Source organism: Macaca thibetana, chromosome 12 (assembly GCF_024542745.1).
Source record: "Macaca thibetana thibetana isolate TM-01 chromosome 12, ASM2454274v1, whole genome shotgun sequence".
NCBI lineage: Eukaryota > Metazoa > Chordata > Mammalia > Primates > Cercopithecidae > Macaca > Macaca thibetana.
In genome coordinates, this window is record NC_065589.1 from 120408762 (window position 1) to 120426017 (window position 17256).

Here is a 17256-nt window from a genome sequence, read left to right on the forward strand (position 1 = left end):
CACAAAGCAAACACACAAAAATCTTAGGATTCTTTAAATAAATACTGTATTAGATGGGTACAACTGCAGATTGGACATTATAGGATAGAGGATTCATGAGTAAAAAAATCGATTGACAGGAAAGAATCAAGACTTGAAAGAATCAAGACAATAATACAAAAATTGAAAATACATAAGGGAGAGTGTGAAAAGATATTAAAGGCATGTAATTGGCTTATCAAGAAGAGAGGAGAGAGAAAGGGAGAGAGGAAAGAAACAATATTTGAAAACATGATGGTCAAGAATTTTTTTAAAGTTGATGAAAGATATCAAAAAGGGCTACCAGAGCAAATGGGATGGATACAAACAAAATAAATAAATAAGTACAACTTTTACCGTGTAATGAAAAATGAAAGATGGCCAATGAGAAAGTGAAAACCTAAAAAGTATCTAGAGAAGAAAAGACATATCTCCTTAAAAGCAATAATGAAATAACAGCTAATTCTTCAGAAGAAAAGATGAAAGCCAGAGATAATGGAATAGTATTTAAACTATTGATTTTTCTACATTTTGAAGGTTTTCTTAAGGATATTCCCCAAAAACTAGTTAGATAATAATTAGATAATGATTACACATAGAGAAAGAAGAAATGCCTCAGATGGATTGAGTTCATTAGACTAATCCTCAAAAATAAAGTTCTGAGAAAATAAGCCACAGAATAGGCACTACCTAAACTTAGGCAAAGAATAGAAAGGCAAGACGTCACTGAAGAGTGAGTCTAGTGACAGCATATAAAGTGTAACAATACCACATAGAATAAGCACATATTAACATACCTTTTTGAAGATGCATTGCTTATATATTTTGGACATGTGATATGCCTATTTCTTTGTCCCTAGCCCCTGTTACTTACAATTAAATGGTTTTAGTTTTTCTCATCTGCAGCCTTAGGACAATGAGCCTTAATTATTTTTTGGCTGTGTACCTGTTTCTTCACCTATGCTTTGCATAATGTAACTTCCTGTTCTTCTGTTTAATGGGAATAGTTCTATGGGGATGTGGCTCTATATCTCTTTCTCCCTTCCATCCCAGCTGTCTATGTCTGTGTTCTCCTTGTGAGCCGTGTCTTTCAGTGGATCAATAAACTTTCTGAGATGTGGTGAGCAGCAGACACTTTAAGCCTCTTTCGGCTTCACGAGCCCCTTGTGTATTCAATTCTGAACCAAAAATAGATGCCTCCACTTCTCTTACTCACTGCTTCCGGGTACAACATTAAACACTGGCCTAGCAGCAACCCTTAAGATCACCGTCGTCTAACCACTGTTTGCTTCAGAAGAGACTTCAAAAGTGGGAAAGAAATAGTAAAGAAAGGAAGGTAATAGAAAGAGAGGGATTCTATTAGAAATTGATGAGCAAGGGATGGAACACTCGTTTATGAAGTTTAATCATTACAAGTTTTATTGACAATCTATTGTTACAGTGCACTGTTCTAATCACAAGAAGTCAGTAAACTAGATATTTAGATGTGATCTCTGATTGTCTTATTTAACTAGCAAGTGAATGAGCTGGATTCCAAACACAAGACTACTTGCACTGAAAACATTGTTCTCTTGTTCTCTAATACTGAAATGACTATAATACAAAGTGTTCAATCTTTATTATCCTCTACAGTATCTTGCTAGATATTGTGGGTTTGATTTCAAACCATTGCAATAAAGCGAATGTCACAATAAGCAAGTCAAAAATTTTTTGGTTTCCAAGTGCATATAAATGTTATACTTACACCATACTGTAATCTCTCAAGTGTGCAAAATAGCATTGTGTCTAAAAAACAATGTACATACAAACATTAATTTAAAAATACTTGCTGGGCATGGTGGCTCACACCTGTAATTCCAGCGTTTTGGGAGGCTGAGGTGGGCAGATCACGAGGTCAGGAGTTCAAGACAAGCCTGGCCAACATGCTGAAACCTCATTTCTACTAAAAATACAAAAATTAGCCAGGGGTGGTGCCAGGTGCCTGTAAGCCTAGCTACTCAGGAAGCTGAGGCAGGAGAATTGTTTGAACTCAGGAGTTGGAGGTTGCAGTGAGCCGAGATCACACCACTGCACTCCAGCCTGGGCAAAAGAGCAACACTCCATCTTGAAAACAAATTACTTTATTGCTAAAATAAATGCTGACACAGAGACATGAAGTGAGCACATGCTATTGGAAAAGAGGCAATAGTAGACTTCCTTAATTCAGACTTGGCACAGACCTTCAATTTGTAAAAAAATGCACAGTGTCGCAAATGCACTAAAGCAAAGTGCAATAAAATGATGTATGCCTGCATATGTCTGTATCCTATGTCCAATAAGCATATATACATTAGCAACACTTTTATAGACTCTGTCTTTTAAATAATACGTTAAAAGATAAAGTTTAACATTGCTGTCAGCACGTGTGTCTTCAAATTAGTAAATTTGGTGTTATGTTGAATTACAGTAGATACTCAACTTTAGTTTTAATTAAGTCATCTGTGATAACATATGTAGCAGGTGACTTGTTTTTCTTCCTAATTCCAGAGAATTATTTTCAACACAACATAACTACAAAGTCTGGGATATTATGATTGTATTTTTTCCACTAGCTGTGTATCTAATTATATTTTGTAAACATTTTCAACACCTCACTGGTGTTTTTGACCTAGCCCACACACTCCTCAATCCAGTATGGTGCTTGCAATTTCTCACATAACTGAATTGAGCTCCAAGAGGGTAAATTCTGTATCTCCAAGCCACACATTGTCTGATATACAGAAAACATCTGGCAAATAGAACTGACTAATTCCATGATGTTTTCCTTATTTACTAAACCCTATGTAGCGACTCAAAGTTTTAAGAGCTGACCAAAATCTTGGCCGATTTGAATTCTAATTCTCTGAAAACAAGAAATGAAGACAAATTTTATGGCACTTGAGAGTTCAGTCTGAGGTTATGTGCATTTCCATTGCCCTTTGTCCTTTAATCAAATGATAATAAGCAATAATCAGATAATACCCACAATAAATCTAGCCATCTGTTACCGGAAAGGGGTTCTGATCCAGACCCCAAGAGAGGGTTCCTGGATCTCGCGCAAGAAAGGATTCAGGGCGAGTCCATAGAGTAAAGTGAAAGCAAGTTTATTAAGAAAGGAAAGGAATATTGAAGGGGCGGAGCAAGATGGCCGAATAGGAGCAGTTTCAGTCTCCAACTCCCAGCGCCAGCAACACAGAAGACCGGTGATTTCTGCATTTTCAACTGAGGTACTGGGTTCATCTCACTGGGGAGTGCCGGACGATCGGAGCTGGTCAGCTGCTGTAGCCCGACCAGCGAGAGCTGAAGCAGGGCGAGGCATTGCCTCACCTGGGAAGCGCAAGGGGGAAGGGAGTCCCTTTTCCTAGCCAGGGGAACTGAGACACACAACACCTGGAAAATCGGGTAACTCCCACCCCAATACAGCGCTTTAAGCAAACAGGCACACCAGGAGATCATATCCCACGCCTGGCCGGGAGGGTCCCACACCCACGGAGCCTCCCTCGTTGCTAGCGCAGCAGTCTGTGATCTACCGGCAAGGCAGCAGCGAGGCTGGGGGAGGGGCGCCCGCCATTGCTGAGGCTTAAGTAGGTAAACAAAGCTGCTGGGAAGCTCGAACTGGGTGGAGCTCACAGCAGCTCAAGGAAACCTGCCTGTCTCTGTAGACTCCACCTCTGGGGACAGGGCACAGTAAACTAAGACACACAGACACCTCTGCACAGACGCAAACGACTCTGTCTGACAGCTTTGAAGAGAGCAGTGGATCTCCCAACACGGAGGTTGAGATCTGAGAAGGGACAGACTCCCTGCTCAAGCGGGTCCCTGACCCCTGAGTAGCCTAACTGGGAGACATCCCCCACTAGGGGCAGTCTGACACCCCACACCTCACAGGGAGGAGTACACCCCTGAGAGGAAGCTTCCAAAGCAAGAATCAGACAGGTACACTCGCTGTTCAGAAATATTCTATCTTCTGCAGCCTCTGCTGCTGATACCCAGGCAAACAGGGTCTGGAGTGGACCTCAAGCAATCTCCAACAGACCTACAGCTGAGGGTCCTGACTGTTAGAAGGAAAACTATCAAACAGGAAGGACACCTACACCAAAACCCCATCAGTACATCACCATCATCAAAGACCAGAGGCAGATAAAACCACAAAGATGGGGAAAAAGCAGGGCAGAAAAGCTGGAAATTCAAAAAATAAGAGCGCATCTCCCCCGGCAAAGGAGCGCAGCTCATCGCCAGCAACGGATCAAAGCTGGACGGAGAATGACTTTGACGAGATGAGAGAAGAAGGCTTCAGTCCATCAAATTTCTCAGAGCTAAAGGAGGAATTACGTACCCAGCGCAAAGAAACTAAAAATCTTGAAAAAAAAGTGGTAGAATTGATGGCTAGAGTAATTAATGCAGAGAAGGTCCTAAACGAAATGAAAGAGATGAAAACCATGACACGAGAAATACGTGACAAATGCACAAGCTTCAGTAACCGACTCGATCAACTGGAAGAAAGAGTATCAGCGATTGAGGATCAAATGAATGAAATGAAGCGAGAAGAGAAACCAAAAGAAAAAAGAAGAAAAAGAAACGAACAAAGCCTGCAAGAAGTATGGGATTATGTAAAAAGACCAAATCTACGTCTGATTGGGGTGCCTGAAAGTGAGGGGGAAAATGGAACCAAGTTGGAAAACACTCTTCAGGATATCATCCGGGAGAACTTCCCCAACCTAGTAGGGCAGGCCAACATTCAAATCCAGGAAATACAGAGAACGCCACAAAGATACTCCTCGAGAAGAGCAACTCCAAGACACATAATTGCCAGATTCACCAAAGTTGAAATGAAGGAAAAAATCTTAAGGGCAGCCAGAGAGAAAGGTCGGGTTACCCACAAAGGGAAGCCCATCAGACTAACAGCAGATCTCTCAGCAGAAACTCTACAGGCCAGAAGAGAGTGGGGGCCAATATTCAACATTCTTAAAGAAAAGAATTTTAAACCCAGAATTTCATATCCAGCCAAACTAAGTTTCATAAGTGAAGGAGAAATAAAATCCTTTACAGATAAGCAAATGCTTAGAGATTTTGTCACCACTAGGCCTGCCTTACAAGAGATCCTGAAGGAAGCACTAAACATGGAAAGGAACAACCGGTACCAGCCATTGCAAAAACATGCCAAAATGTAAAGACCATTGAGGCTAGGAAGAAACTGCATCAACTAATGAGCAAAATAACCAGTTAATATCATAATGGCAGGATCAAGTTCACACATAACAATATTAACCTTAAATGTAAATGGACTAAATGCTCCAATTAAAAGACACAGACTGGCAAACTGGATAAAGAGTCAAGACCCATCAGTCTGCTGTATTCAGGAGACCCATCTCACACGCAGAGACATACATAGGCTCAAAATAAAGGGATGGAGGAAGATTTACCAAGCAAATGGAGAACAAAAAAAAGCAGGGGTTGCAATACTAGTCTCTGATAAAACAGACTTTAAACCATCAAAGATCAAAAGAGACAAAGAAGGCCATTACATAATGGTAAAGGGATCAATTCAACAGGAAGAGCTAACTATCCTAAATATATATGCGCCCAATACAGGAGCACCCAGATTCATAAAGCAAGTCCTTAGAGACTTACAAAGAGACTTAGACTCCCATACAATAATAATGGGAGACTTCAACACTCCACTGTCAACATTAGACAGATCAACGAGACAGAAAGTTAACAAGGATATCCAGGAATTGAACTCATCTCTGCAGCAAGCAGACCTAATAGACATCTATAGAACTCTCCACCCCAAATCAACAGAATATACATTCTTCTCAGCACCACATCATACTTACTCCAAAATTGACCACGTAATTGGAAGTAAAGCACTCCTCAGCAAATGTACAAGAACAGAAATTATAACAAACTGTCTCTCAGACCACAGTGCAATCAAACTAGAACTCAGGACTAAGAAACTCAATCAAAACCGCTCAACTACATGGAAACTGAACAACCTGCTCCTGAATGACTACTGGGTACATAACGAAATGAAGGCAGAAATAAAGATGTTCTTTGAAACCAATGAGAACAAAGATACAACATACCAGAATCTCTGGGACACATTTAAAGCAGTGTGTAGAGGGAAATTTATAGCACTAAATGCCCACAAGAGAAAGCAGGAAAGATGTAAAATTGACACTCTAACATCGCAATTAAAAGAACTAGAGAAGCAAGAGCAAACACATTCGAAAGCTAGCAGAAGGCAAGAAATAACTAAGATCAGAGCAGAACTGAAGGAGATAGAAACACAAAAAACCCTCCAAAAAATCAATGAATCCAGGAGTTGGTTTTTTGAAAAGATCAACAAAATTGACAGACCACTAGCCAGACTAATAAAGAAGAAAAGAGAGAAGAATCAAATCGACGCAATTAAAAATGATCAAGGGGATATCACCACCGACCCCACAGAAATACAAACTACCATCAGAGAATACTATAAACACCTCTACGCAAATAAACTGGAAAATCTAGAAGAAATGGATAATTTCCTGGACACTTACACTCTTCCAAGACTAAACCAGGAAGAAGTTGAATCCCTGAATAGACCAATAGCAGGCTCTGAAATTGAGGCAACAATTAATAGCCTACCAACCAAAAAAAGTCCAGGACCAGATGGATTCACAGCTGAATTCTACCAGAGGTACAAAGAGGAGTTGGTACCATTCCTTCTGAAACTATTCCAATCAATAGAAAAAGAGGGAATCCTCCCTAACTCATTTTATGAGGCCAACATCATCCTGATACCAAAGCCTGGCAGAGACACAACAAAAAAAAAGAGAATTTTAGACCAATATCCCTGATGAACATCGATGCAAAAATCCTCAATAAAATACTGGCAAACCGGATTCAGCAACACATCAAAAAGCTTATCCACCATGATCAAGTGGGCTTCATCCCTGGGATGCAAGGCTGGTTCAACATTCGCAAATCAATAAACATAATCCAGCATATAAACAGAACCAAAGACAAGAACCACATGATTATCTCAATTGATGCAGAAAAGGCTTTTGACAAAATTCAACAGCCCTTCATGCTAAAAACGCTCAATAAATTCGGTATTGATGGAACGTACCTCAAAATAATAAGAGCTATTTATGACAAACCCACAGCCAATATCATACTGAATGGGCAAAAACTGGAAAAATTCCCTTTGAAAACTGGCACAAGACAGGGATGCCCTCTCTCACCACTCCTATTCAACATAGTGTTGGAAGTTCTGGCTAGGGCAATCAGGCAAGAGAAAGAAATCAAGGGTATTCAGTTAGGAAAAGAAGAAGTCAAATTGTCCCTGTTTGCAGATGACATGATTGTATATTTAGAAAACCCCATTGTCTCAGCCCAAAATCTCCTTAAGCTGATAAGCAACTTCAGCAAAGTCTCAGGATACAAAATTAATGTGCAAAAATCACAAGCATTCTTATACACCAGTAACAGACAAACAGAGAGCCAAATCAGGAATGAACTTCCATTCACAATTGCTTCAAAGAGAATCAAATACCTAGGAATCCAACTTACAAGGGATGTAAAGGACCTCTTCAAGGAGAACTACAAACCACTGCTCAGTGAAATCAAAGAGGACACAAACAAATGGAAGAACATACCATGCTCATGGATAGGAAGAATCAATATTGTGAAAATGGCCATACTGCCCAAGGTAATTTATAGATTCAATGCCATCCCCATCAAGCTACCAATGAGTTTCTTCACAGAATTGGAAAAAAACTGCTTTAAAGTTCATATGGAACCAAAAAAGAGCCCGCATCTCCAAGACAATCCTAAGTCAAAAGAACAAAGCTGGAGGCATCACGCTACCTGACTTCAAACTATACTACAAGGCTACAGTAACCAAAACAGCATGGTACTGGTACCAAAACAGAGATATAGACCAATGGAACAGAACAGAGTCCTCAGAAATAATACCACACATCTACAGCCATTTGATCTTTGACAAACCTGAGAGAAACAAGAAATGGGGAAAGGATTCCCTATTTAATAAATGGTGCTGGGAAAATTGGCTAGCCATAAGTAGAAAGCTGAAACTGGATCCTTTCCTTACTCCTTATACGAAAATTAATTCAAGATGGATTAGAGACTTAAATGTTAGACCTAATACCATAAAAATCCTAGAGGAAAACCTAGGTAGTACCATTCAGGACATAGGCATGGGCAAAGACTTCATGTCTAAAACACCAAAAGCAACGGCAGCAAAAACCAAAATTGACAAATGGGATCTCATTAAATTAAAGAGCTTCTGCACAGCAAAAGAAACTACCATCAGAGTGAACAGGCAACCTACAGAATGGGAGAAAATTTTTGCAATCTACTCATCTGACAAAGGGCTAATATCCAGAACCTACAAAGAACTCAAACAAATTTACAAGAAAAAAACAAACAACCCCATCAAAAAGTGGGCAAAGGATATGAACAGACATTTCTCAAAAGAAGACATTCATACAGCCAACAGACACATGAAAAAATGCTCATCATCACTGGCCATCAGAGAAATGCAAATCAAAACCACAATGAGATACCATCTCACACCAGTTAGAATGGCAATCATTAAAAAGTCAGGAAACAACAGGTGCTGGAGAGGATGTGGAGAAATAGGAACACTTTTACACTGTTGGTGGGATTGTAAACTAGTTCAACCATTATGGAAAACAGTATGGCGATTCCTCAAGGATCTAGAACTAGATGTACCATATGACCCAGCCATCCCATTACTGGGTATATACCCAAAGGATTATAAATTATGCTGCTATAAAGACACATGCACACGTATGTTTATTGCAGCACTATTCACAATAGCAAAGACTTGGAATCAACCCAAATGTCCATCAGTGACAGATTGGATTAAGAAAATGTGGCACATATACACCATGGAATACTATGCAGCCATAAAAAAGGATGAGTTTGAGTCCTTTGTAGGGACTTGGATGCAGCTGGAATCCATCATTCTTAGCAAACTATCACAAGAACAGAAAACCAAACACCGCATGTTCTCACTCATAGGTGGGAACTGAACAATGAGATCACTCGGACTCAGGAAGGGGAACATCACACACACCGGGGCCTATCATGGGGAGGGGGGAGGGGGGAGGGATTGCATTGGGAGTTATACCTGATGTAAATGACGAGTTGATGGGTGCAGCACAGCAACATGGCACAAGTATACGTATGTAACAAACCTGCACGTTATGCACATGTACCCTACAACTTAAAGTATAATAATAATAAATAAATTTAAAAAAAAAAAAAAAAAGAATAAATAAGACACAGTGTTTGACAGCACAAAAGGGAGACTATTATTAGTAATAATTTAATTATACATTTAAATATAACTAAAAGAGTGGAATTGGATTGTTTGCAAAACAAAGGATAAATGCTTGAGAGGATAGATACCCCATTTTCCATGATGTGATTATTATGGATTGCTTACCTTTACCAAAATCTCTCATGTACCCCATAAATATATCCCCCTACTATGTACCCATAAAAACTAAAAATTAAAAAATCTAAAAAGTAAAAAAAAAAAAAAAAAAAAAAAAAAAAAAGAAAGGAAAGGAATAAAATAATGGCTACTCCCTAAGCAGAGCAGCAGCGTGAACTGTTGGCCTAGGAATATTTACAGTTATTTCTTGATCATATGCTAGAGAAGGGGTGCATTATTCATGAGTTTTCCAGAAAAGGGGTGGGCAATTCCCAGCGCTGAGGGTTCCTCCCCTTTTTAGACCCCATTTGGTAACCGCCTGACATTGGCATGGCATTTGTAAACTGTCACGGCACTGTTGGGAGTGTCTTCCAGCATGCAAATGCATTATAAATAGCATATAATGAGCAGTGAGGATGACCAGGGGTCACTCTCATCACCATCCTGGTTTTGGCGGGTTTTGGCTGGCTTCTTTACTGCAACCTATTTTATCAGCAAGGTCTTTATAGTGTGTATCTTGTGCTGACCTCCTATCTCATCCTGTAACTTACAATGCTTAATGTCCTGGGAATGCAGCACACTAGGTCTCAGTCTTCTTTCACCCAGCCCCTATTCAAGATGGAGTTGCTCTGGTTTAAATTCCTCTGACACTTCCATTGACGTATTTTAGCCCTTTGCTTTGTGAGGGTTTTATTTTGTTTCCCAAATGTCTGAGAAGTTCTTGACTACAAGTTTCAGAGATAAATAAAGAAAAAAAAGTTATCTTTCACACTGAAGAAATGCTTCAAAGCACAGCATTCAAAAGCTATCTCAACCCACTCTAGGTAGGAACAATTTTGCTTTGTTAAGTTCTAATCAGAGCTACATTAAGCCATGTGAGGCCAGTTGAATGGGAAGGTTCCTGTCCATCTTCATAGACCCAGTAAACAGTGAGCAAACACTCATTAAAGCAAATTTTCTTAGAAAAACTCTGCAGGCATTTCATGTTCTTCAATGTGTACTTCCAAAGAAAGAAACAGACAGATCTAGTGCACTTTCTTAAGATACATAGTTTGTCTTTTTCACATTTTTTTCTTTAGTAAATATCATTAATTATAAAGTGAGTATCAGGACACATGTAAAAACAATAATAACCAAGCGTCTTCTGGAACAGTCTGTCAGTTAACTGATTTTGAACTTAGTGGATTCTTCCTAATGACTAAAGACAAAATGGTGAATCAACATGAAATTAGTAATTAAGTGGAAAAGTTGAATATAGACATTTTTGTTTTGTAAATAACTATAGGTATGAAAAAAATCACTGATGAAGGTGGTTAGGAAAATATGTCTAGTCTGGGATTTCAGTGAAATAAATATAGGCATGGCAGTTTCTTTATAAAGTTTATGCACCATTCATATTTCTAACTAAACTCATGCTACCTGATGAACTTTAGTCCTCCCTCACAGAACAGCTCTTGTGAGGTCTTCCTACCATACTAACCACCATAGCTTTCTGTACAGACACTATATAATGAGGAAATTTACACTAAGATGTAATGAAATATTGTTTTCTGCATGCATCTGTATTAGATAGTGAGCTCCCTGAGTGCAAGGATGTGCCTGTGTCTTAGTTCATTTTGTACAGTTGAAATAGAATACCACAGACTGTAATTTATAGTAAACACAAATCTACTGGCTCCCAGTTCTGGCAGCTGGAAAATCCACAGACAAGGTACCACCATTTGGTTATGGCCTTCTTGATGCATTATAACATAGCAGAAGGTATCACATATCCAAAGGGCAAAGACAGAATGAAAAAGAGAAAAGAAGAGAGAGAGAGAGCAAAAGAGAGGTGAGGGGAGCATGCAAGAGAAGGTGAACCCACTCCCACAATAACAATAACTAACTGACCCCCCAAGAAGATAAGGGCATAAATCCATTTATAAGGACACAGTCCTCATGCCCCAGTCACCTCTTGAAGGTGCCACATTTTAATATTGTCACAATGGTAATTAAATTTTAACATGAGTTTTCAAGGAGGCAAACATTTAATACATAAAAGCTTGTAATCAGCACAGGAGCTGTCTCAGCAAAGACCCACAAAATATATTTATTGAATTGAATAGGGCATTCAAAATGAAAAAAAATGAAGCCTGTTAGTTTACAATTTTTAAAATTTCCAATGCTGATGTATATTAGCGTGTGTGAGGAAACAGCATTTAATGAGTGTCAAAAAGCAAATAAAGATGTTAGCTGAAAGCAGAAAGAAAGTATTAAATATTAGGAGGTACTGTACCTTAACAGAAGTACAGATAACTCTTTTGAAAAAGAAACTTTTTATACAGAATGATTCTCATGTGCTTGTTTTCATTAGCAGTAGTCTCAGGTGTTTTCTTCAAACTCATAATTTTCTTCTCTTGACTGCCTTTTCCCCGAGCTTTAAAAATATCAGCTGGCTCTTCTGACGGACATCAGCATTCCCAGCTTTATCAAGCATGACATCTCCTCCTCGTCGCTAATATTCCGCACAGATGGTGTTTCTCAACATGAACTACTTTGTCAAACATGACATTTACTTACAAGGTTGCTGAGGGATGGATTAGAGGCTTCCTCATAATTTCTCTGCTACAGGTCATTTTTTCATAATTCCCATTGATAGCTTATTAGTTACACCACCTTGCTACTCAGGAAGTCCAGTGTGAAGCAGTTTAAGATTTATGCTTCATAGATTCATTTAAATAAACCACTTCTGCTTTGATTTTATCTTTCATTACTCTCTAGAAAGGAGTCTTCCTGGCATTTTCTACAAATCAGGCTAAAGACACGATTCTTTTGTGTGTGTGTGTTTACACCACATATGCCTGTGTTTCCATATACGTCTAATTATATGCTTCAAATATTTCGTTATCAACACGTCTGACTGGTATACTCAGAACAGAGTGTTTAGGATTGGGAATTTCAAAGTCTGAAAAATACAGTCAAAAAAAGTCACAAAAATCTTTGTGTGTGTGTGTGTTGATTTTAACTAAACTGGGACAACCAAAACAATTTTTAAAAATTGTATTTTGTTAATAATAAAATCATTTGGAAATATCAATTTCAAAGATTAATTTTTAAACAGATGTTGAATGTCATGCGGAGATAGCTTCTGGCAATCTTAAAGATTTTTCAGTTGGACTCTGCGGCTGTAGCGTTAATCCCCAATGCTTAATTTTTTTGCACTACATTCTGACTTCAGTACCACATGAGAGAGGTCCTTCTGGGTTCTGGTTTGAGTTTTGTTTATTTTCTTTTTATTTCTTACAGGCAAGGGCAATAGATTCTGGCCCCTGGCCTGCTAATTCCTTCTCTTCACCAGCCCCAGCCTCGCAAATTTCCTCTCACTGTCATCCAAGAGGGCCCTGAGCACTGCCTTATACTCCTTCCTGAGTCCTAGGAAAGTGGGCTGAGCCATGGTTCTTGAGGCATGAAGATTCCATTGGGTCACACATGGTTAACTGACATTTTAAAAAATATTATTTGGGGAGAAACAGTAACTGCAAAGATAGAAAGACATAAAAGTCTTCCTGGACAACCAATGACTCTTTATACACTGGATTTTAAGATTCAATACATACTTTGGTTGTCCTTGCAAATCCACAGAAAAAGAGAAATTGTGTCCAGTGAAATAAGATTTGGGACATCGAGAGTTCAAAATATTATGAAGTAAAGTGATAAAACATCTAAAACTCTAACTTAATTTGCCTTTATGAAAACCAGAGCACAGTTGTTCTGAAAAAGAAAAGTATGTAAAACAAATTGCAAAGTGTTATTAATAATATAAACTGAAGCCACACAAAAAGAAAATGTAATAGCAAATTTAGAAATGAAATTAGTCACTTAATTGCAGTTACAAGGGCTCACACTAATTATGGTTTGAGAAGTTAGGCATTAACTAGAATTCACTGTAAATGGATTTCTTATAATTAGTTAAAACAGGCTAATTCTAGAGCTGGATGATAACTGTTTTAATCAATTTCATTTATTAATTTTTCCCATGTCCTTAATTTTTATCTGTATTCTTCTCACAATCAGAGATCTACGATGTGTGTGTTGACCAAAAAAGTATCTTCCAGCTTACTTCCTTTACTCTCCTTGGTTCTTCTTGTACATTTGTTCGGCAGCATGTTGAGGTATATATAGTCGTGCATTTCAACTCATGTTTGATTTATTTGCATCCTCCTGCTCAAATTTTAGGCTAAATAGCAGTTTCTCATGATTGAAATGCTGGCGAGACACATTGCTACCAGGAAGATGGTGCCCTGCAGAAAAGGCACACATGTACACAGAAATCTCGGAAAAGTTCCTTCTCTGCCATTATATACAGAATAGGTTTCATCTCTTTCTTTGCATTATATGGGGTTTTTAAATTAAAGGCAGCAACTTGAATTATTCTCCTGTAAAGGGCTTATTACATTTTAATGCTCTACCAAGATACAGTCCTGTTACTTTTTGATATTTCATCGCATCATAATCAGTGATCGACTGATTATGGGCCCAAAGAAAAGAGCTGGGGCTACTTCACGGCATTGCACTTCTAAATATCAAAGCTACAACCATCTGGACTGATGAGCTGATGTTGCAGACAGTGTGGGATGCATCACTGGATGCAGTAAGTTGAACTTTAAACAGAGCTACATGCTAAAATTTGTTAACCTGAGGAAATTACTACTGAACATGTGTTTGGGTTGTTAGGGTTTGTGTAGGTTTAGACCGGCATATTACAGAGTATTTCAGCTGTGGTAATAAGCTATCCATAGAGATTTCAAAGTTTCATTTCACTTCACTTTTGTGCCCCTTATGGTCCCTTTGTGCAGAGCCACACAAATCTCTTGCTCACTATATTCTAACTAACATTGGGAGATGAAAATAGCAGGCAGGTAAGGAAGAGGTTGAGGGAGAGGGCCTATCGCTGATTGTTTGTGGAAACAGAAAAGGAAGGGCCAGTGAGGTTATAGCTCCATAAAAAAATGTCTTTGGTCAGTATAATTGATGAAGTCTACAGATTCAATGCAACTGCAATCAAAATTCTGGCAGGCTTTTTTTTTTTTTTTAAACTATCAGTAAACATTTAAAAATTTATTGAGGAAGGAAAAATTTGTATTCAAAATCACAAAGAAGAACTCACACCACCTCACTTGAAATCTTATTATAAAGTTATAGTAATCAAGAGAGTATGAAGTTGGTGAAAAAACAGACACAAAGACTGAGTAAAAAGAATAGAATCAAGAAATATGCTTATATTAATGTAGTCTACTGTTTTTTGACAAAGGTGTGAAAATAATTTAATGTGAGAAGGATAGTCTTTTCAGCACATGGTGCTGGAAAATTACACAATGATTTGACAAAGAAACCTTCAAACTATTATTCACACCTTATAAAAAATTAATATAAGATGAATCATAAACCTTCCTAAACCTGAAGATAAACTATCAGACTGTAAAACTTCTAGGAAAAGAAAAGGATCAAGTATTTGTGATTTGAATTAGGCAAAGAGTTTTATAAAACTCCAAAGAATTATGCTTAAAACTTTTTAAAAAAATGACAAATTGAACGTGCCCCAAATTTAAAACTTGCGCTATGTAAATGAAAGACAAGTTATAGACTAGAAGAAAATATTTTAAAATAATAATTGACAAAGGACTTGTATCCAGAATACACAGAGAATTTTTGAAAACTCAACAATAAAAAATCTGATTAGAAAATAAGCAAAAAACTGCCACACATACTTTATGAAAGAAGCTATATGCATGGCAAATGAGCACATGGGACCATACTCAATGTTATTAGACAAATTCAAATTAAAACCATAATGAGGTTGCACTAGGAACCTATGTAAATGACCAAAATGACACTTACACACACACATATATCAGACATTACACAATATTGATGACCATATACAACAACTGAAAGCCTCATGCATTGCTGGTGAGATTGCAAAATGGTACAACCTCTTAGGTAAACGATATGGCAGTTTTGTATAAAGTGAAGCATACACTGACCAGATGATGTAGTGCCTACCCTCTAACTATGCACCCAAGATAAATGCAAACTTGTGTTCATACAACATTTATATGACATTATGGAAAAGGCAAAATTATATCAACACAGAGTAGATCAGTTGTTCCCAGGATTTGGGGTGGGGGAGAATCTGACCATGAAGGGGCAACCAGAGAAAATTATTTGGGGTGATGAAACTATTCCGTATCTCAGGCCTGGTGTGGTGGCTCACACCTATAATCCCAACACTTTGGGAGGCTGAGGCGGGTGGATCACCTGAGATCAGGAGTTCGAGATCATCCTGGCCAACATGGCGAAACCCCGTCTCTACTAAAAATACAAAAATGAGCCAGACATGGTGGCGAGCAACTGTAATCCCAGCTACCCGGGAAGCTGAGGCAGAAGAATCGCTTGAACCCGGAGGCAGAGGTTGCAGTGAGCAGAGATCACACCACTGCACTCCAGCCTGGGCAACAGAGCGAGACTCCATCTCAAAAAAAAAAAAAAAAAAAAAAAAGAAAAAGAAAAAGAAACTATTCTTTACCTCAAATGTGGTGGTTCATACATGATTGTGCATTTATCAAAACCCATAGAACTATCCACCATAGAGTTAATTTTACTCTATGTAAATTTAAAAATAGAAATAAATACAAAACGTCCACTGGGTTGTTTTGGTAAAAGGAAATGTCTGTTTTAGTTGAGTTTAATAATGAATGCCTGTAACTATGATGTCCGGATCTGCTGATGATCTTGCAGACCAAAGCATTATGGAGTCTATGGCATTGGTGGGAGTTAGGGGAAGAGCAAGAAAATGAGAAATGAGATTGTTGTGTATGGATCACTAGTATGACGTGGGCTTTTTTCTTCTTGAGGTTTTTTTAATACGCTTGACTGATTTATCTTCATATGTATTAGTGTTTCTATTTGATAGATGATGAAATTGAGGCTTGTCCTGAGACAAAAAGAAATTTTTTGAATATACGTTGCTTCTACATACAGAATACATAACACTGACCCAGGCCTACAGGTAAAGTGGCATTAAAGTGAAGAAATAACATAAAAAAGCATTGAGCAAAATTCTATTTAAGGAGTTTTTTTTATTTGTTCTCCATGATGGAGTAACATTGAGGAGGTGATAATGCAAATACCTGGGGTTGTAAATACCAAAACAGCCACCCCAAAGGAGTGTTTTAACACCAGTATTTTGGTGATGTGCCTCAAGGCTCTGTGCTTTTCTCTAATCCAAACCACAACTTGAGTGAAGGCATACTATATATGCTTATCAATTTCACACATAATACAGAGCCACATAAAATGTTTTATGTGTTAAATTATATATTCAAAATATCATGCCAGGCTTGACATATGGGAACAAGTAAACACTTGAAATGCCAGCAGGGATCAATATAAAGATGTGCATTTTAAGTCAAAAAATACTTTTAAAAATAGAAAGTTTGTTACTAACATTTTGTAGGAAGAATGAGATAAGCACATAGAATGAGCTTCAAGTGCTTGTCTGTATCATTTAAATTCACACTATTTTAAAAAAAGACAGAAAGGAGGAATCTTGGTTTTATAGCAAGTTTCAGGGACACATATCTGAATATTTTTGTTGAACAAATTGTAATGTGTCAATCATGTGACTATGTATGCTCCATCTCAAGTTGTATCAATGAATGTGTAGAACGGAACAGACGTCAGTGGAGATGGGTCTCTTTTCCTCTGCT